A 22401-nucleotide genomic window follows, 5' to 3' on the forward strand; every position below is an offset into this window, starting at 1 on the left:
AAAGGCAATCTGTGAATTTCTGTATTTTTAGAACTGAAGAAGAGATGAAAACTTAGAAGTAGTTTCTGGACTTTTGAATGTAAGCAGCCATGTGATAAGTTCCCTCTGAAGAAGAACCACAGACTTTTGGAAATCACGGCACTGAGATCCTCCGTAACAGCAGCTGACTGGACAGAGAATCCTCCTGGGATAGTAAAACACACAGAAAACATACTTTGGGGAGAATTTTATGTGCCTGTAGTTTGTTGTTCTATATACTCTTTCTCCTGTTTAGTGTATGCTAGGCTCCTGAAATCATAACAGTTATCATTTTTTCTGCAGTGAATTATATGTATATACTACTGTGCAGTGTAAAAGACAATCTTTTCGTTCATTATCATGTATGATTTTCACAGAAACTCTGTGAGCCTGACAGGGTAGGTAATAGGAGCATCTGCCTTTTTCTTTCTTTCCTTAAATGCGACCCAAGGTTAAAGTAAGAAGCAGCCCAGTTTATTAAAGGTGAAAGATTGATTTTATTTATGTTCTCTTTAATTTACAGATGCTTTCAAAAACAGCAGCTACCATATTTCATACTACCTGAAACTTGTTCAGTTCTTTCTCCTTTCAAAACCCTGATGTTTTCTGTTTTCTTTTTATTATTGTGCATGTGTTTCCCCCTTTCCCCATTGTTCCTATATTTTAAATCTTTGTTATTCTTTCTCTTCTTTCCTCCCTCCCCGCCTTTTTGCCTCTTCATATACTCCAGGAAATTAAGTTGAAAGTTGGATGCAGATTTGGAGATTAAATGGTATCTAATCCCAGCAAGAAATATGTTGTGTAGCCTGAGGTGTTGTCTCACTGGAAGACCATTAATCATGGCTGCTATAAGTTATTAAAGGAGAATGTTTCCCTTATGCATGTTGAACCTATTGCAAAAGATGATGGAGAGAGAAGACCAGGAATTATGAAGATCATTTACCTGAAGTCATGGGATTACTACAGGCTGGTGTTATTAACCTCTCAATCAAAAGCCATCTACAGACTTTCTATACCCCCCATCGCTGTTCAGTCAATCCCGACTCATAGAGACCTATAGCACAGAGTAGAACTGCCCCATAGTGTTTCCAAGGCTGTAAATCTTTGTGGAAGCAAACTGCCATATCTTTCTCCTGTGGAGCAGCTGGTTGGTTTGAACTGCTGACTTTTCAGTAATTAGCTGAGTGCTTTAACCACTGCACCACCAGGGCTCCTCTTTCTATATGGACCAAGGTATAATATGGGCTCTACACCCATGAATAATGATAAAAAAAAAAGTGGTGCTATCTAGATAGTTAATAGTAAAAGGTCTCTTCATATTACATAGTTCAAAGCACTTTCCGTATATTGTATATCTTCCCCTTCTTTTTCCCTATTCAGTTCTCACTAATTCCTACAAGGCCAGATCAATGTTGATGTCCTTGGTGTAGCCTTCCCACATGCTCTAACTAACACATATCTTCTGCCTTTGAACTTTTTTTAAGCACTAAATACTCAGCAAATATTTACCTTACCATTCACTGAGATGTATTCTACACCACTTTATATTGTACTTGCTATGTGTACAATTCATGTTTTTTCAACTGTTTTCTTAGTGTTTTGACTTAAAGGATTTAGAGAAAGAACAAATCAGGATGAAGAAGAATTGTCAGTAAAACCTACAAGAAGTAATTTGGATTTTAGCTGGCCTTTAAAAAAAAAAAGGAAAATAAAAATTAGAAATACCAAAGGATAGGCTTATTAGAAAAATCATCTTGCATTTTTTACAGTTCTATTGACCAGCAGTTGCATTAATAGAAAAACATGAAGAATGAGTACATAAATTGTGTTAGCAATGAATAATCACTTTTACAAATATAAGTTACTATTGTACAACTAAAATAATTTTTAATTAGACACAATTTTATGTAATGTTTAATTATTGTTACTCTGCTATGTAATTTAGTATTAATAATGGACACTTTATGAATGTCTGTGGTTAGTTTTGGTTTTAACCAGGAAAAATCACAATTTTGAGTTTTGCTTTTTGTATCTAATATTTCCTTTACGCTTTGCCCTTCAGAACTAGGAATTAAGAGACCTGGTTTCTGTTCCCCAATTTTGCCAATTGCACGAATCTGGGAAACTCAGTTTACTCTGTTGGGTCTCATGTTTTCTAACTGAATAATGACCAACCTAGACAAAATAGTTTTTATATATATGATATATGAATGTTCATCTTATCACACTGGGGACATGTGCTTCCCCTCACCAAGACCATGGATCCTTTTAAACAATAATATTGAGGGTCCCTGGCCCCCTCCCCAGTGCCTCCATCATCTACTCGTGTATGCTCATCCCATTTGTCCTTTCCCATGCTGACCTTCTTTTCCCAATGAGCTACATAGGTGGCTGTTCTAAGTTCTCTACGCTGGGTCCCAAAGTTTTTGGTTATCAGAAGTATGCACCTTAGACCATGGATTATTGGCTTAGGAGGTAACAGCATAATCATGAAGGGTACATGAGAATAGAGAGACCCATGCCAGTGGTAGTGATTCAGAACTGGGGCTAAGACACAGTGAGAGCCTCTGTGAGTTTTGTGGCCCACGATAAACGAGAGCATCAATCATATGGATTTTTGTGTGAGAAGGGCTGGAGCTGTGGATGCAAAAATGAAGGATGTTAACGTACCTGTTCTACTGTACCCCAGCAACTACTAAAATCACCTTTATTAATGTTTTCAGACTAATCTCTGCTGTGGGGAAAAGACTGAGTTGCGTATCTGGACACAGACAAACATAACCCTGTTCCCTGCTCATGCCCCACTTCACATATAAACACAATACTTATTAAAGGACTAAATCTTCAGTGCCACCTTTTGCATTTTATGGCTTAAGATTAAGGACAAAACTCACCTGCCCTACTAAAATGCTACTTATGAATACTTTATATTTCTCTGATTTTATAATCATGGATTAAAAGCATGAAATTACAAATTTTCTTCAAGATTAAATATTTGAATGGATTTTAGCCAAAGTAATAGGGCAATGTCATATATCAGAATAGTATATAATCCAGGAAGGTAATGAGTACTTCAAAGGATAGAGGATGCCAATGAACATGAAAGGTGATATCAAGAAGAGGCTGACACAATGATGAATTAAAACTTTTTTTTTTTATCTCAACTATGCCAAATGCTGATCCTCAATACCTTCATGTGTATGGACAGACAGAAGCTGTCTGCAGAGATATTTTACATCCTCTGTGGCCACTAAGGCATGTGCCTTAACAGACACTGATGAAATACCCCAAATACATGTTTATTAGTTTGGAGAAAGCCTTGCAAGACCAGATGATGTAGGTTCCTATGAAAGCCTTACTGGGTGTTGAGGCCAGTTTAGGGCTTTGAAAAATAATGGTGGCTCTACTTTTTTGGGGGGGAGGTGGGGGGGCAGGGGGGGAGGAGCCCTGGTGGTGCAGTGGTTAAAAGCTAGGCTGCTAACCAGAAGGTTGGTGGTTTGAATCCATCAGCCACTTCTTGGAAACCCAATTGGGCAGTTCTACTCTGCCCTATAGGGTTACTATGAATTGGAATAAACTCGACGGCAACTTTTTTCTCCCTACTTTTTATTTTTTTGAAAGTCCACATACTTCTGTTCCATTACCCTTGAGGGCTCTCTAATTTCACATACCCTCGTCTCTTTATGTCAGTCTCAATCTACAGCCTATCTAATTCAATCTTAATTAATGTCTTGGACAACTCTCACTCCAAGTGACAATTCATCTGTTAATAATGTTTTCCCCTCATCCCTACTTTTTCTCAGAGAAATGCAAGTGCAAAGTGGGGAGAGAAGAGAATTATGAGAGTATGCATAAAAGCAAGATGGAATAGGTTGGGAATGAAGACTAGTCAACATCAGAGGTGATTTAAATAGCTGATGCATGTCACGGATACCCATAAATCTTTTGCTTTTGCCTAATCTTCTGTTGGAGCCCTGGGAGCACAGTGGTTAAGCGCTCGGCTGCTAAAGGAAAGGTTGGTGGTTCAAACTCACCAGCTGCTCCACGGGAAAAAAGATGTAGCAGTCTGTTTCTGTAAAGATTTACAGTCTTGGAAACCCTGTGAGGTAGTTCTACTCTATCCTATAGGTTTGCTATGAGTCACAATTTTCTACACGGCAATGGGGATCTTCTGTTGGCACTTCCTGGGTGGTTTGCACTGAACTGCTAATGTAAAGGTTTGTGGTTTGAACCCATCCAGTAAAGTTGTGGAGAAAAGGCCTGGAAATCATCCATAAAGATTACAGCCAAGGAAACCCTATGGAGCATTTCTCCTCTAACACATGGGGTTGCCGGCCATACATCAGAATCAATTTGAACGCAACATTTTTTTTTTTTTTGCTTTTTAATCTTCTGTTAATTTGAGGCCAGGCAATAGTGGGATGATTATTGGTGATAGGCTTAAATCATGTTGTACTCCCAAGCTGTGATTATATTGATTTATGTTGTTTTTGTAAATTTGAGAACTAACTATATACTTCTGATTCATAATGAGGTCGCTGCACCACATCTAAGACACATTATTATCACCATAATCACAATTTCTTCCTCATCTTAATTCTCATAATTTCAGTGGCAGCCCCACTGGATGGATCAATGGATGGAGGGAATCACTCTGCAGTATCTGAATTTGTGTTCCTGGGACTCACCAGTTTGTGGGAGATGCAGCTTCTCCTCCTGGTGTTCTCCTCTGTGCTCTATTTGGCAAGCATGACTGGAAACATCCTCATTGTGTTTTCTGTTACTACAGATCCTCACTTACATTCTACTATGTACTTCCTACTGGCCAGTCTCTCCTCATTGACTTGGGAGCCTGCTCTGTCACCTCACTGAAAATGATACACGACCTTTTCCGAAAGCACAAAGTAATCTCCTTTGGAGGCTACATTACTCAGATCTTTTTCATCCATGTCATTGGGGGTGTAGAGATGGTGCTGCTCATAGCCATGGCTTTTGACAGATATGTGGCCATATGTAAGCCTGTCCACTATCAGACCATTATGAGCCCAAAAATGTGCATTTTGTTTCTGGCTGCCTCTTAGGCCCTTGGTGTCAGTCAGTCACTCTTCCAACTGGCATTTATAGTTAATTTACCTTTCTGTGGACCTAATGTATTGGACAGCTTTTACTGTGACCTACCCAGGCTCCTCCGACTGGCCTGCAGAGATACCTACAGACTGCAGTTCATGGTCACTGTCAACAGTGGGTTTATCTGTGTTGGTTCTTTCTTCATACTTGTCATCTCCTACATCTTCATCTTTTTTACTGTTTGGAAACATTCCTCAGCTGGTTCATCCAAGGCCCTGACAACTCTATCAGCTCACATCACTGTTGTCCTTTTGTTCTTTGGTCCAACCATGTTTGTGTATACATGGCCACACCCCAATTCTCAGATGGACAAGTTTCTTGCTATTTTTGATGCAGTATTCACTCCTTTTCTGAATCCAGTCATCTATACATTCAGGAATAAAGAGATGAAGGCAGCAATGAAGAGATTATGCAAACAGTGATTTACAGGATTTGTAAATCACTGTTTGCATAATTTATTTGATGAGGAATTCTCACTGACCATGGTATAGCCTTACATTTTCATATTTGATATTTTAAATTCAGGAGGCTTGAGGCAATGTTGATTTGAGTGTTATCAGATCTGTAATGTAATTGTGAAGAGCAAGTCATGAAAACAGTATACCTCTATGTAAGTCCCTTTTAATTTCTTTCAGCAATGTTTTATAGTTTTCGGTGAACAGGTACTGTGTGTCTTTTTTGAGATTTATCCCTACGCACTTCATATTTCAGAAGATATTTTAAATGGAATTTTTTTGTTTTGATTTACATTTGCTCACTGCTTATAGGAATTTGATTTTTGTTTATTGATATCATATCCAGCAAACTTGCAAAACGCATTTATTAGTTTTACTAAGTTTTTATAGATTAAAAAGGATTTGCTTCATAGATGATCATGTTGTATGCAAATACATTTTTCCTTTTTAAATCCCAGTATGGATTCATTTTATTCATTTTTATTGTCATATTGCACTTGTTAGATCATCCAGCAAAGTGTTAAATAGATTCATTTTATTCATTTTTATTGTCATATTGCACTTGTTACATCATCCAGCAAAGTGTTAAATAGATTCATTTTATTCATTTTTATTGTCATATTGCACGTGACATCATCCAGCAAAGTGTTAAATAGAAGTAGAGTGGATATCCTTGACTTGTTCCTGATATTATGGGAAAACTATCCAGCCTTTTGTCATTAAGTATGGTGCTAGCTATGGGTTTTTCATAGATGGCTTTATCAGGTAGAGGAGGCTCCTTTCCATTCACAGTTTGCTGATTTTTTTTTTTTTTTAATCAAGAATGGATGTTGAATTTTGTAAAATGTTTTTCTGTTTGCTTTAGTATCAGGTTAATGCTGGCCGTTTAGAATGAGTTGGGAAGTCTTCCCTTAAATTTTCTGTGAGAGTTTGTGTACAATTGATATGATTTCTTCCTTAAATGTTTGGTGGAATTTACCAATGAAGGCATCTGGGGCTGGAGCTTTCTTTGTGAGAAGATTTTCAACTATAAATTTATTTCTGAAAGCTTTGTGCTTCCATTTTGGTAGTTAGTGTCTCTCAAGAAATTTGTACATTTATTTGTCAAATTATTGGTATACATCGTTCATAATATTCCATCATAACCTTTTTATAATATCTATAAGATATGTAACATTTTCCTCACTCTCATTCTGCATATTTGGAAATTGGCATAGCATTACTTCTGCCATATTTCATTGGTCAAGCAACTCACTAAGGGCAGCCCAGATTCAAAGGAAGTGGAATTAGACTTTACCTCACAGATGACAAGAGTAGCAACTAATGTGTTGTTGTTGTTGTTAGTTGCCATTTAGTCGACTCCGACTCATGGCAACCTTATGTATAACAGCAAAACATCACCTGGTCCTAAGTCGTCCTCATAATTGTTGATATTTTTGAGCCTATGATTGCAGCTATTGTGCCAATCCATCTCATGAAAGATTTCCCTTGTTTTCACGACTCCCTGCTTTACCAAAAAGCACGTCGTTTTTAGCGATTCATCTTTCCCGATGGTGTGTCCAAAGTAAGCAAGACAGAGTCCTGTTATGTCCTCACTTCTAAAGAACATCCTGGCCATACTTCCTCTAAAATTGATTTGTTCACTCTTCTGGCAGTCCACGGTTTATTCAATTTTCTTTGCCAAAATATTGTGTGGTCATCTTTAATCTACTACAGTATGATATACTATCTTTCTGTCAATATTCTGCTGTCTCACATAGTATACTTCTCAGTACATACACTTTTCCCTTTGCCCAGATGATTAGAGGATGAAGTTAGTTAGCAATGGAACAGGTTTAAATCTGATAGAGGCCTTAAGAGTTTTTACAATGGACTCTCAAAGTTCGTTTATTCCTCATCTTTCTCCGCTGCAGCCATACTGACCTCCTTGCCATTCTTCAAGCACTGCAGGCATGCGTCCACCTCTGGGATTTTGCACTTGCTTTTCCTGCTGCCTGAAACACTCTTAGTTATATCTACAAGGTCCATTTGTTTTTTTTTTATCTCCTTTAAGTGTTTGCTCAAATTTCATATTCTCCATGAGTCCTTTCTTGGGCAACTATTTAAAATTTCAATTGCCTCTGTCCATATCAGCTTCCTGTTTTCTACACTGTCTTATTTTTCTTTATTGTACGTTATTTTAATTACCTAGTGCTGCTATAACAGAAATATAACAAGTGGATGGTTTTAGCAAACAGAAATTTATTCTCTCACAATTTAGGAGACTAGAAGTCAAAATCAGGGTGCTAGCTCTAGGGGAAGTTTTTCTCTGTCAGCTCTGGGGGAAGATCCTTATCTTCTTTCGACATCTGTGGGCCCAGAGATCCTTGGATATCTCCATATGTCTTGACATCAGTCTTCTGATGGGTCTAAGAGGTTCTCAGCACAAGCAGTCAGGTCCAAAGGGTGTGTTTTGTTCCTGTCTCTTCTTCTTGGTAGTACTGAGTTCCCTCTCTCTCATTAGCATTGTATTTTTAGGGTTCATAAAAAATTACTTCTGGCCTCCGAAGACAGAAAAATTTAAAGTTAGGTCTAACTGTCTTGTAGATATACTCTGTGCTGCTTTAAGGAGAAAAAAAAAAATTATATACGTCAAGCACATATACTATGTTAAATCAATGAGAAAATGCCACACACTTTTTTTTTTTTTTTTGCAACTCAAAAGAGACAAAAATTACCCAGTGGGTTTTTTGTTGTTGTTGTTGTTAGAGCTTGCTCTGCCCTCCTGATAGCTTTGTTTTATAATCTGTCATGACACATGATTTCCACTTTTAAAAGTTTATTTCAGAAATAAATTGTATTTCACTTTAGGGAAAGGCCACAAGAATAAACACACACTGTCTTTAAGACTTCTGACAGGAGTGCTGTCTTAGTTATCTAAGTGCTACTATAATAGAAAGAATGTAAGTGAATGACTTCAACAAACAGAAATTTATTCTCTCACAGTTTAGGAGGCTTGAAGTCCAAATTCAGGGTACCAATTCTAGCACAAGGCTTTCTCTTTCTGTCAGCTCTAGGGTAATGTCCTTGCCTCTTTTCAACATCTGTGGGCCTGGCATTCCTTAGAGATCTACATGGGTCTTGGCCTTAATCTTCCCCTGGGTCTAGGGGTTCTCAGCACAGGGACCCTGGGTCCAAAACACACTGTGCTCCCAGCTCTTCTTTCTTGGTGGTGATCAGGTCTCCCTCTCTGCTTGTTCCTTTTTCCTTTTATCTCTTGTAAGATAAAAGGTGTGACTCGAGTAACGGCTCGACTTGAATAAGGGTGGTAAGTTTGGTGACTAAGGTATGGGTGGTAACTTGAGTCATGCCCTCTAGTAAGACCTGTGACTAATCCTGCCTGCCTCACTAACATAACAAAGACAACCCATTTTGATTATAACCACAGTCATAGAGGTTAGGATTTACAATATATATTTTGGGGGACACAATTCAATTCATAACACACGAGTCACCTCCTAACATACTAGATAATTTAGTCCTTTCTACTCCTCACTTATCAACTATCTCGTTATCTAACATTTTGCATTTATTATAGTAAAAATTCTACTATCCAACTATTTTGTCCATTAACAACATAAGTCTAGCAGTAACAGAATATACATACTAGGTGAAAGTATTCTATTGAATGATAAAACTTGCAGTGCTCACTTACCTGTGGGCCCCACTGGAGAAATCTATGAAGAAAATTGTAACAGTGCACAAGGAAACCTGGGCTTCAGAAAATCATTGGAGAGCAGTAGTATTAGTGGAGGAGCAATGATGTTTGATAGAAGTTATTAGTCTTTGTGTGAAGAAGTGGATGTTGATTAAAATTGTTCAAAATGGTAATGTAATTAATTTTTCAATATATAAGAGAATATTTTAATTATAAATAAATACTTTTACATTCCATTTTTTTCTTCAGTTAGCTACACAGCTAGGTGATATTGCTGTGTGAGTAAAATCTGTGAAAGCTGGAATCTGAGTAAGGTGGAAACCTGTCAAAGAAGGAAAATTAAAATATTTTCCATTACGTAGTGATAGAGAAATGGTGACCGTACCCTACCAAAGGTGGAAAACTTGCAAAGCCTGGAAAAACAAGGTGTCCCATCAAGTTCCAGCTCTCACAGCTTTCACTGTATCTAAATTTATATTTTTGGAATTCTTTTGTTAGTGATTTAATTTCTCCTATTCTTATTTTCCTCTATGTTCTATGTGATAAGCATGGAATGGAAAACTTCTGCATCATTCTCAGTATGCTTATACGTCCCCATTTTTTTCCTGCGAGTTAACTTCTCTTACATTCACACAGGGCTTTGCTCCACTGTGGCTCCTAGGATGTTTCATGACTTTTTCAGGAAGCACAGTGTCATCTTCTTTGGTGACTGCATTGTTAGTAGCATCTTTATCCACACAATTAGGAGCACTGAGATTATCCTGTTGATAACTATTCCCTTTGGATTATTGAAATTGCTAGTTGATTACAGGAAAGAAAGAAAGAGATCCTGGGTGAGTTAGGAGAAAAGAAGCCGATTGAACAGTACTCTACTCTGTCCTACAGGGTCTCTATGAGTTGGAATCGACTCGATGGCAATGGGTTTGGTTTTTTGATAGCTTGCATAATCGTTCGGGTGGCTACACAATCTGGCTCTGGCTTAAGACCAAGCTCCCAGGAACAAACACCCAAAAGCCACCCAGAAATGAGCTGATGAGGAAAGCACCTTAACTCCTGCTCCCATCCTAGGCACTAGAGAAAATTGCCACTGGTATTATCACTCCATAAGTGCCCTTCCATTTCACGAACTCAAATTTGCAACCACTGCCACTGCTAAAGTTCAGCTATGTCTTCTGACATCTTCACTAGAAAAATAGATTGTGGAGTGACTGTATTTCCTCAAGTTTCTCTCATAATTGAAGTCTCATGTGGGTGAGTCTCTGTTCCATGCCTATGATTTATCTGAAAACGTGGTTGGGAACTCAATTTCTGGGGCTTTTCTTTAAGAAATGAGGCTAATTAGGCTGGAAATTTCACAAATATAGCCAGTATGTTCAAAAGCCAGGAAAATCAATCATATATTTTGAGAACTATATTGCCATATATAAAAAAGTATGCATCTTACTTTTAGACTCAATCACCTAGATAACCCAACTAATTTTTATAGTAAAAAATTCCTTCTATAACTCTAAGTCTATTGCTTTTACTATGATTTCAGTTTTTTACATTTGCTTACAGACAGCTATAGTCAATTCACTGATAAAAGCTATTCATATTTGGGCTTCTTCATTCTTCAAACTGATACTATTATCCTTTCATTATGGTCACTATCTTGTAACATCTGTCAGGTCATAGATCTAAAATCCTCACCACTTTGTCTGCTTATATCACTTTGGGGATGCTGTATGGATTGAAGAGTAAATCTAAGATAGGTGAGTATACTGAGTTCAAGAGGAGAAGAAATCTGGGGCACTTGGTTGACAATGTATTTGTAGATAAATTCCCTACGGCCATGACTCCATGTGAATCATGCCAGGTATTGGCTGAATAAGGTTATGTTGTGGCGATCCAGGATGATTAGCCTTTATAACATAACACAATTATGTTATATATTCTAGAAAATATTCATTCATTTTCTAGAACATTTATTCTAGAAAATAGAATCCTATTTTCTAGCAATCCATTATGTTATGATAAATAATTATATAATGAATTGCTAAAAAAAAATAGAATTCCCCTAATTTATCATCTGAACAAGCAAAAGGATGAATGTAGTTTGTGTTGGTAGGTGGTGAAATAAAAAACAAATAAACAAAAAAAACTGAACACCGAGAATAAGGAAGCTAAACAGATACGGATAAGTTAGCTCCGAAGATTTTAATCGGCAGTAAATCTTTGAAAGAGAGTATGGGACTGTTGAGTTGAGTGTCATTTATGATTAGTGGTAAAACATCTGTAGTTTTATCAGCATTCAATTATAAAGAAGAATTACTATTATTTATAATAAAAAATAATGGCTGCAACAATGGGCTCAAGCATAGCAACAACTCTGAAGATGGTGCAAGATCGGGCAGTGTTTCGTTCAGTTGTGCACAGGGTTACTATGAGTCGGAAATGATTTAACAGCATCTAACAACAACAACAACATAATAAAATAAATTATAATTCAATTAACTAATTAAATTATAAAGCAAGAATTAAAAATATTGTCATTTTTCCATTAGAGATTTTAAATTAAAACTCCAAATTCAAATTATCTTTCCATTTGCTTTTATTTAGGTAACATCAGAGTTAGCTTTGTTGACAATGTCTCTGGATAGAGACTCTCATACCAAGGCATCTGAGTTTGTCATTCAAGGACTTAACTACATAAGCTTTTCTATTTGTACTCTTTCCTTTTTTATTTTTTTTTTTTCCTTTGTCCTTACTATGTTCTGTGGCCTGTGTTTAATGACCACCCCTATTTTTTTCTGGCCAATATCTTTTCATTTGTATAACGTGTCTTTGAACTTTGACGTCTTACATAAGTAGTAGATTTTTCATGAAGTAAAAAAATACACTTTGAGAGTTGTATCATACACACACACACACACACACCTATATACAGTAAATGCTGCAAAAACTGGAACTGTGTCAAAAGGCGAAAACCTGTCAGAAAAAGAAAACTCAAATATTTTCCACTAACAGATAGCAATAGAAAAGTGGTAGGGCTGTTCCCTGTCAAAGGCAGGAAAATTGCCAGACCCAGAAAAGAAGGCAGTGTCTTCGAATTCCCACTCTCACAGTTTCACTGTTGGAAGTAAATAGCCAGGTCTTTCTTCCAAGGCTTTGTGAGTAGCCTCGAACTTCCAATTTTTCAGTCAGCAGCCAAGTATGTTAACCATTTGCACCACCCAGGGATGCATACTCTCTCTCTCTTTCTCTATACATATATAATTTTTATTCCTGCTGTTGATGTCACTAAAGTAGTTCTACTCACAGCCTTAGATTTTTATATGATTTGATAATTATGCTGTTGGATCACTATGAGTAATATGTATTCTAGTATCTCTTGGACCACTGGAGTTGTTTCCTTGCTTTCCCAGTTTATCTTTAAAGAAAAACTGCCTTTTTTAGTGTGAAGCTGGATCACTTAAACCATGATATTCCTGAAAAGCCATTAAACTTGCAAACCCAAAATACCATTGCAGTTCCCTCTCATCACCAAAAGTAAATTAATTTTTCTCTGATTTGATTGAGTCATTACTTTCTGGCAGTATTCTTCTAATAGTAATCCAAGGCCTTTTACGTTTCCAGCTTATTTATTGTGGGGGCCTTTTTATCAGGTCTAGATATCTTGCTGCAATATATGGATGACACAACCTTGCTGGCTGAAAGTCAAAAGGATATGAAGCACTTACCAGTGAAGCTCAAAGGCTACAGAATTCAGTATGGATTACACCTTAACATTAAAAAAAAAAAAAAAAAACTTTCAACTGGACCAATAAGCAACATCATTACAAATGGAGAAAATAATGAAGCTGTCAAGGATTTCATTTTACTTGGACCCACAATCAATGCCCGTCAATGCAGCGGTCAAGAGATCAAATGATGTATTGCACTGGGAAAATCTGCAAAAGGCCTCTTTAAAGTGTTAAAATCAGGAATAAATCTAACCAGTGATGTAAAGGACCTATACAAAGAAAACTACAAAACACTACTGCAAGAAACCAAAAGAGATCTACATAAATGGACAAAAATACCATGCTCATGGATAGGTAGACTTGACATTTGCGAAAATGACAATTCTATCCAATCCAATTTACAAATACAATGCAATCCCAATCCAAATACCAACATTCTTTAAAGAGATGGAAAAAAAAAAACAAAAAACTTATCATTAACTTTATATGGAAAGGGAAGAAGCCCCAGTTAAGTAAAGCACTATTGAAGAAGAAGAATAAATTGGGAGGACTTGCACTACCTGACCTTAGAACCTACTATACTGCTACAGTAGTCAAAACAGCTTGGTACTGGTACAATGACATATACATTGATTAACGGAACAGAATTTAGAACCCAGATGTAAATCCATCCAGCTATGGTCACCTGATCTTCAACAAGGGCCCAAAGTCCATCAAATGGGATGAGACTGTCTTTTTAACAAATGGTCCTGACAAAACTAGATGTCCATCTGCAAAAAAAAAAAAAATGAAACAGCACCCATACCTCACACTATATACAAAAACTAATTAAAAATAGATCAAAGACCTAATATAAAGCCACACCTATGAAGTTCATAGAAGAAACACTAGGATCAATGCTAGAGGCCCTAATACAAGACATTAACAAGCTACACACCACAACCAACACACACAAACTCCAGAGGATAAGCTAGATAACTGGGATCTTCTAAAAATTAAACACTTATGCTCATCAAAAGACTTCACCAAAAGAGTAAAAAGAGAACTTACAGACTGGGAAAAAGTTTTGGCTATTACAAACCAGACAAAGGCCTAGTCTCTAAAATCTACAGGAGAACCCAACACCTCTACAACAAAAAGAAATAATCTAATTAAAAAATGGGCAAAGGAAATGAACAGACACTTTACCAAAGAAGATATTCAAGCAGCCAACGGACACATGAGGAAATTCTCGCGATCACTAGCCATTAGAGAAACGCAAATCAAAACCACAATGAGATAACATCTTACCCTGGCATTACTGGCATGAATCAATAAAACAGGAAATAACAAATGTTGGATAGGCTGTGGGGAGACTGCACTGCTAGTGGGAATGCAAAATGATACAACCATTTTGGAAAATGATATGGCACTTCCTTAGAAAGCTAGAAATAGAAAATACCATATGATCCAGCAATCCCACTCCTAGGACTATATCCTAGAAAAATGAGAGTCGTTACATGAATAGACATATGCAGACCCTTGTTCACTGCAGCATTGTTCACAATAACAAAAAGTTGGAAACAACCCAGATGCCCAACAACAAATGAATGGATAATCAAACTGTGGTACATACACACAATGGAGTATTATGCAATGATAAAGAACAACGATGAATCTGTGAAGCATCTCATAACATCGATGAATCTGGAGGGCATTACGCTGAGTGAAATAAGTCAATCACAAAAGGACAAATATTGTATGAGACCATTACTGTAAAAACTCAAGAAAAGGTCTACACACAAAAAGAAACAATCTTTGATGGTTCCAAGGAAGGAGGGGTGGGGATGGAAAAATACTAAGTAGACAATAGATAAGTGATAACTGTGGTGAAGGGTAAGACAGTACACAATACTGGGGAAGCTAGCACAACTTGTACAAGGCAAGGTCATGGTAGCTCCATAGACACATCCAAACTCCCTGAGGGGCCGAATTGCTGGGCTGAGGGCTATGGGGACCACAGTCTCAGGGAACGTCTAGATCAATTGGCATAATACAGTTTATAAAGAAAATGTGCTATATTCTACTTTGGTGGGTAGTGTCTGGGTCTTAAAAGCCTGTGAGGAGCCATCGAGGATACTCCACAGGTCTCACCGCTTCAAGAGCAAGGAAGAATGAAGAAAACTAAAGATACAAGGGAAAGATTAGTCCAAAGGACTAATGGGCCACATCTATCACAACCTCCACCAGACTGAGTCCAGTAGAACTAGATGGTGCCTGGCTACCACCACTGACTGCTCTGACAGGGATCAGAATACAGGGTCGCAGACAGAGCTGGAGAAAAATGTAGAACAAAATTCTAACCTAAAAAGAAAGACCAGACTTGCTGGCCTGACAGAGACTGGAGAAACGCTGAGAGTATGGCCCCCGGACACCCTTTCAGCTTAGTAATGAGGTCACTCCTGAAGTTCACCCTTCAGCCAAAGATTGGATGGCCCATTAAAGGAAATGAGACTAAAGGGGCATACCAGCCCAGGGACACGGACTAGAAGGCAGGAAAACTGGTAATAGGGAACCCAAGGTTGAGAAGGGACATGTTGACATGTCATGGGGTTGTTAACCAGTGTCATAAAACAATTTATGTACTGTTTAATGAGAAACTAGTTTGTTCTGTAAACCTTCATCTAAAGTACAATAAAAAAAATAAAGTGTTAAAAAGCAAAGATGTCACCTTGAGGACTAAGGCGTTCCTGACCCAAGTCATGGTATTTTCAATCACCTCATATGCATGTAAAGGCTGGACAATGAATAAGGAAGGCCAGAGAAGAATTGATGGATTTGAATTATGGTACTGAGGAAGAATACTGCCAGAAGAATGAATTAATCTGTCTTGGAAAATACAGCCAGATTGCTCCTTAGAAGCCAGGATGGTGAAACTTATCTCATGTAGTTTAGACATATTATCAGGAGGGAGCACTCCCTACTACCTTTGGCTTGGTAAAGTAGAGGGTCAGGGAAAAAGAGGAAGGCTCTCAAGGAGATGGAGTGACACAGTGGCGGCAACACTGGTCTCAAACAGAGCAATGATTGTGAGGATAGCACAGGATAGGGCAGTGTTTCATTTTGTTGTACTTCATGGCACCTAACAACAACAACAAGATGTCTTGCTAAATGTATATGTAGAAGACACTAACTATAAAAGGAATTATGTTACGAGCCATTGTGTCAATTTTGATTGATAGCAGCTGCACGTGACAGGGTAGAACTGCCCCATAGGGTTTTCTAGGGTGTAATCTTTTTTGCTCATACTCATAGGTGGGAACAAGATGTGGCAGTCTTCGTCCCTGAAGTTTTGCCACCTTGGAAACCCTGTGAGGCAGTTGTACTCTGTCCTAACGGGGTCTATGAGTTGGAATTGAATCAATGGCAGTGGGTTTGATTTGGTTTAATCTTTACGGGAGTAGATCACCAGGTCTCTCTCCAGCAGACTCCCTGGGTGGGTTCCAACCAGCAACCTTTCAGTTCGTAGGGAGTGCTTAACCATTGCATCACCAAATAAAAAAATTTCATTGCACCACCAGGGCTCCCTAAAAGGGAATATATGCTGGTATAATCATACTTTTTTTTTTTTCCCCCTGTAGGAACAATGGGTGTTGTAGGGTAAAAACATCACAAAGTTTAGAAAATCAAAAAGAGTTTTATTCAGCATATATTCAAAAAGACAAAAGTGGGAAACGGACTACCATGCTACCACAGTTGTGTCTGTCCAAGTCCAAAGAATATTACTGAATAGGCAAGAATGGGAAAATGGGCAAGCATGTTGCCACAGCCATGTCTGTCCAAGTCCAAGGAATATTACAGAACAAACAAGAATGGGAAAATGGACAAGCATGCTACTGGAGTCATGTCTGCCCAAGTCCAAAGACTATATTACAGAACAGACAAAAGTGGGAAAACAATCAAACATGCTGCTACAGCCATGCCTGTGCAAGTCCAAGGATATATTACAGAATAAGCAAGAATGGGAAAACAGACAATCATGCTGCCACAGCTATGTCTGCCTGAGTTTAAGGAAATATTACAAAATAATCATCAGTATGTATTAACATTACAAATGAGCAAAACCACTGAAAGCTTCACCTTTTCACAGATTGGCTAGAAATTGTGATTCTGCATTTAAAATCATCTTTCTTAACAATCATTCGTACAGGTTTCAGTAACCACAGTCAGGAGGGCCTTCATCGGTCCAACAAATTTTCTAGTCCCTAAATGCTAATAGAAAAAGGTGAGTGTTCTGTTTGATTGGTTTATGTGAAAGATTCCCTAAAAGACATTTGCCAAGATTATCCTAGCTGTTGTCTTTATACCTCAGGGCCCAGGTGATGTGTCCTTGTGAGCTCAGCTCCAGCTGGGTCACATTCTCCATGCTCAAGGGCAGGGAATAATGATTCCGATAACATTTCCTAATTCCCGGGTCACATTTTGAGAGGAGGGTCACTGTTCAGAGACAGGAAACCTAGTATGGGTGTCTTAAATTGGTAAATAACTGAATCTTTCTAATTCTCTTTATCTTTAAAATGAGGGCAATCCCTGCCTTTGAAGGCTGATTGTAGGATTTTAAAAAATGTATAAACAACTGACATAGAGTAGGTGTTCAAAAGATGTTAGTCTTTCCATACAGAAGGGGCTTTTTGGGTAAGCAGAACTAACTCCACCCCACATTAAAAAAGACTCACCTAGTCAGGTCCTTCTCAGGCACCCTACATGTGAAGTCTTTTCTTGAAGACCACTGTGAGCCGCGTGTTCTGTAGGGAACGGTAGACCGTTTTCCCGCGCAGGGGGCGGGGGGAGCGGGAGTCCAGGATCTTGGTAAGGACACCCGCCCACCAGGACTACATCTCCCAGCAGACACCAGCCTCAGCCAACCGACGGATAGCGCCCACAGGTATTAGTTCCAGAAGCCAGCCTGTCAGTTTTTCTTCTTGGTCTTCCCTGGGCACTAAGTCTGTGGAGGTGCGTCTTTGAACCTACGAGGAAAAGGCTGTGGTAGTGGTGACTTTGCTGTGCAGCATGCTGGGAGGCCTAGTCCCTTGGAGCAACGTTTGGGAGTCCAGGCTTGCCTTGAATGGTGGGACCGTATCACGTCATATGAGGTGGCCGGAGGTCTCAGTCGAGCGATTTTTGGTGCCTTGTGAAGTCATCACAGAGCGACAGTGAGTTGGAGTTGTGGGCATCCTGGGTGATAGTCCTCTGTTCCCAGTTTGAAAAATCTCTTAAAACCACCCTCATTAGCTCCTTGCCCTTGCATCCTTGCCCTTGCAACGTCTGCGCTGTTCGCCTCCCCTGGTTAAGGAGAGCAGTGGCTAGAGGAAGTGACGCGCATTCTATAATCATACTTTTTGAAGTAGTTATTTAAGAGGAAAAGCATGGTTTAAAGTTTTTTTTTTTTTTTTTTTTTCCAGAGAAAATACAAAGAACATTGCATGACTGTAGAGGAAGGAAACAAAATTTCTAAGGAAACCAGTAGAATGAGAGGAACCAAAGGCATTTGTCAAAATCTAGTGAAATGAGAGCTTGTGGATTTTCGTAACTTAAAAAAAAAAAAGTATTCAGACAGAAGGATAAGGATAGATAGTTTTTCTTTTTGAGGATATGCGGGATTTTTACAAAGGAGGACTGAGATGAAGAGCGTGGAATTGAAGCATTTGGGTCAAGAGCTGGTAATTTAGTAATTTGGGTAATCACAATATCTTAAAAGACCACAAGGTGGGAGTGTTTCCAAATTAAACTTTAATTTTGAAGCTCCCCCCCGCTCTTTTTTAAAAAATTTATTCTGCATAAAGTGAAAGTTTACAAATCAAATCAGTCTCTCATCCAAACAGTTATACACAGCTTGCTATGCACTCATCGCTGCTCTCTTCCTAATGAAGCAGCACGCTCACTCCTGCTCTCCACCCTGTATTCCCCGTGTCTATTCAACCAGCTCCTGTCCCCCTCTGCCTTTTCATCTTGCCTCCAGACAGGAGTACCTAATGTAGTCTCATGTGTCTACTTGAACCAAGAAGCTCACTCCTCACCAGAAGTATCATTTTCTATTTTATAGTCCAGTCCAATACCTGTCTGAAGCCATTTGTTAATAGAAAAGTTAGAGCTAGCATCCTTCCTTCCTTTCCCTCCATCCTCCTCCTTTTCTCTTCTTTCTTTTCATACTTCTTCATCTCTCGCTCACTAAAATAAAGAGGAAAACAGCATAGATAAAAGTGCCGAAATTAAGATACCAGAAAGAAGTCTGGAAAAGATACTGAAATCATGAGATACAGAAAATAAAGTTGTAGAGTTAAAATTTATTAAAAATGTGTTTGGAAACCTTGTGACACAGTGGTGAAAGTGCTTGGCTGCTTACTGAAAGATCTGCAAATAGAACCACCAGCTGCTCTGCAGAAGAAAGCTGAACATTTTTCAGAGGGTGAGACACTGTACATAGAAAAACCCATTACGAATCTCAAATAGGTAAATAAATATGGAAATTCTTTATCTGGAGACATTATAATAAAATTACTGAACATCCAACACAAAGAAGATAATAGAAGTAGCTGTGGAGATAAGATGAATTATCTTAGAAGGCTGGCACTTGACTTCTAATCAGCAATAATGGAAGCCAGAAAATAATGAAATGGTATTTTTAATGTGCTGATAGAAAATAAGTTTCAATCTAGATTTCTATATAAAGTATTTTTAAAAGAATAAGGTCTAATTAAAAATATTTTCAAATAAAGAAATACAGAGATTTTGCCACAATAGATAGTCACCATATTCCATAGAAAGAAGAACAGTGATTCCATATGAAAGGCCTCAGCTGTAAGATAAAGGGCAAAGAAAGTGATACGTGAATAAATATAAACAAACATTGACTGTATAAAACCATAATAATATCTTAGGGGTTAAAACCTAGGCTTGAAATACATGACAAAAATAGCGTATAAGCTGGGAGAGAATGAAGTTAAAATGTTCTGTGTTCTTGGTTTAGGAGAGAAATATATAGTATAATACATATAGAAATATATAGATAGAATACATATACCATATATTTTATATCTTTAGAATATATGTACACATATGCAAAATATATGTGTTGTATATATTTCTATTTCTTTAATATATAAATGTACACATACATGCTATATATGTTCTTATATATGTACACACACTAAAGAGTCACAGAATGCACAGGGAGCAAGTATATCCTAATAGATGTGCAGGTTCTGGATCAGTTTTTCTGAGTTCAAATACAAGCACTATCAACTTGTAGAGTTAGGGCAAGAATTGAGTGAAAAATAAAAATAAAGGATTAACACATTACCTAGCACAAAGCAAACACTCAAAAAAGGTTAGTCTATAATTTTTGCATTTGCTTTTAGCAGTGGGCTTAAATGGTTATCCAGAAGTCTCCTTCTCTTTGGCTATGGCTGAATATTAATTGTTTATTCCCTACTCTTAATTCATGTTTTTCTCACTCATTTCATTTTCATGGGTCATTTTAGGTTTTTCAGGATGAGATGTTTTGCTTTTAAAACTGTAACTATAGAAAATTAACTTTTGGATAATTTTGCTTAGATCAACAAATGAATGTGCAAAATACTACAACAATTTACCGGTTTATTGTTCAAAATACTAGAACCATTTCACTTCTAGTACTAATGCAGTCATTGATGCCTAGTCTCTGTATCAGGTCTAATTAATATTTTTATGGAAAAGCAGGTCTTCACTATTTCTCCTTTGTTCTCCCACCTAGATTTTTGTGACCTCTGCTTTATTCACCCTATTGCTTTTTCCCCACTTGTCATGGAGAAATTGGTAAGAAGAAAGAGGAATAGATTGTTTTGGTAGCTTCTGTTTATGTGTCTGTGATGAGGCCAATGCAGAACTCATAATGTAGAACTATTTTTTAAAGCATAAAACAATTCAAGCAGTTTTTTTCCCCCTGTTATCTTTATTCAATTGCAGTTTGCTTTCCTTGTTATTCAAGGACTATCTTTTTGCTTCATGGCAAAAAAAAAAAAAAAAAAATAGTAGGGAAAGGAAATAGTAATTTACAGAAAGAGGTGTCATCCCCAAATGACCCATTAACCACTGAATTTTTGTTTCCTTTATTACCACCTTGATTCTAGGAGACAATTCCCATAACAGATTCACTTTTGGCTGGCAATACCAGGTCTCTGAAGTTCCACTTGGTCACTACCCAAGTGCAATTAATGTTGTTAATTAACTGTCTTTACTGTGGCAGCATTTTGTGTAACTCTTTGCACAAGGGAGAATTATGCAAAAGACAGAAACTTTCTGTGATTTTTAAAAAATAATTTTTATTGTGCTTTAAGTGAAAGTATCTGAGATGTTTTGACTCCCTGAAGATGTGTTGCTTTATGCCCTGAGTCAGAGGATCAAAATTTCCACTGTTCATTGTGAAGCAGTGTTAAAAATATGAGTGCACCAATGGGATTAGCCACCTATAATGATTAGTTGAACGTAGGCCTGCAGACAGGGGTGGTCATAAGTTGGAGACTTTGTACTGCCGTTTGCTACTATGTTTTGACTTTGATTTTATTTACAATTTTTTTACTGTAAAATAAAACACGCTGCAGAACACCACACTACACAAGTTTATAGCTGAATGAATTTTTATAAGGCAAACATTCCTGCCCCGTAATAATCACCTAGGTCAAGATGTGGAACCCAGCTATCTCAGAAGCTCTCTAATAGCTTCATCCCAATTGAAACCACCTTTCTGCTCAAAATTAATCATGATCCTGACATCGTAGTAATAATTTCCTTGTATTTCTTTTTTTTTAATTGTGATTTAGGCAAAAGTTTACAGCACAAACTAACTTTTTGTTCAAAAATTTATACACAAATTGCTTTACGACATCGGTCGCAATACCTGCAACATGTCAACACTCTCCCCTTTTCCCTTTCTACCTTGGGGTTCTCTGTGTCCATTCATCCAGTTTTCCTGTCCCTTCTTGCCTTCTCATCTTTGCTTTTGGGCAGGTGTTGCCCATTTTGGTCTCATATACTTGATTGAACTAAGGCATATTCCTCACATGTGTTCTTGTTTGTTTATAGGCCTGTCTAATCTTTGGCTGAAAGATGGGCTTCAGGAATGGTTTCAGTTCTGAGTTTGCAGAGTGTCCGAGGGTCGTAGTCTCGGGAGTTCCTCCAGACTCTGTCAGACAAGTAAGTCAGGTCTTTTTATGTGAATGTGAATTTTGTTCTACATTTTTCTCCTGTTCTCTCTGGGACCCTCTACTATGATTCCTGTCAGAGCAGTCAGTAGTGGTAGCCTAGACCATCTAGTTCTGGGCTTAGGCTGGTGGAGGCTGTGGTTCATGTAGTCTATTAGTCCTTT

At 37.8% G+C, this 22401-nt stretch overlaps 1 pseudogene; it reads left to right on the forward strand.

Annotated features, from left to right (window-relative positions):
- The first annotated feature begins 4653 nt into the window (after positions 1-4653).
- On the forward strand, positions 4654-5567 carry LOC126084427 (olfactory receptor 4F3/4F16/4F29-like; annotated as a pseudogene).
- The last annotated feature ends 16834 nt before the right edge of the window (positions 5568-22401 follow it).

Source organism: Elephas maximus, chromosome 10 (genome assembly GCF_024166365.1).
Source record: "Elephas maximus indicus isolate mEleMax1 chromosome 10, mEleMax1 primary haplotype, whole genome shotgun sequence".
Taxonomy (NCBI): Eukaryota; Metazoa; Chordata; class Mammalia; order Proboscidea; family Elephantidae; genus Elephas; species Elephas maximus.